Raw genomic sequence first — 919 nt, forward strand, 5'->3', positions numbered from 1 at the left:
CTCTAGAGGCCATATTTCTCAATGGATCTTCATGAAAATTGGTCAGAATGTTCACCTTGATGATATCTAGGTCAAATTTGAAACTGGGTCACGTGGGATCAAAAACTAGGTCAGTAGGTCTGAAAATAGAAAAACTTTGTGACCTCTCTAGAGGCCATATTTTTCACGTGATCTTTATGAAAATTAGTCAGAATGTTCACCTTGATGATATCTAAGTCAAGTTCAAAACTGGGTCACGTGCGGTCAATAACTAGGTCGGTAGATCTAAAAATAGAAAAACCTTGTGACCTCTCTAGAGGCCATATTTTTCAAGAGATCTTCGTGAAAATTGATCAGAATGTTCATCTTGATGATATCTAGGTCAAGTTCGAAACTGGGTCACATGCGGTCAAAAACTAGGTCAGTAGGTCTAAAAATAGAAAAACCTTGTGATGTCTCTAGAGGCCATATTTCTCAATGGATCTTCATGAAAATTGGTGAGAGTGTTCAGCTTGATGATATCTAGGTCAAGTTCATAACTGGGTCGTGTGCAGTCAAAAACTAGGTCAGTAGGTCGAAAAATAGAAAAACCTTGTGACCTCTCTAGAGGCCATATTTTTCATGAGATGTTCATGAAAATCGGTGAGAATGTTCACTTGATGATATCTAGGTCAAGTTCAAAAGTGCGTCACGTGCCTTCAAAAACTAGGTCATTAGGTCAAATAATAGAAAAACCTTGTGACCTCTCTAGAGGTCATATTTTTCAATGGATCTTCATGAAAATTGGTCAGAATTTTTTATCTTGATGATATCTAGGTCACATGTGCTCAAAAACTAGGTCACTATGTCAAATAATAGAAATAACGACGTCATACTCAGTTCAACACTGGGTCATGTGGGGATAGGTGAGCGATTCAGGACCATCATGGTCCTCTTGTTT

This window comes from Mercenaria mercenaria, chromosome 1 (assembly GCF_021730395.1).
Source record: "Mercenaria mercenaria strain notata chromosome 1, MADL_Memer_1, whole genome shotgun sequence".
Lineage (NCBI taxonomy): Eukaryota > Metazoa > Mollusca > Bivalvia > Venerida > Veneridae > Mercenaria > Mercenaria mercenaria.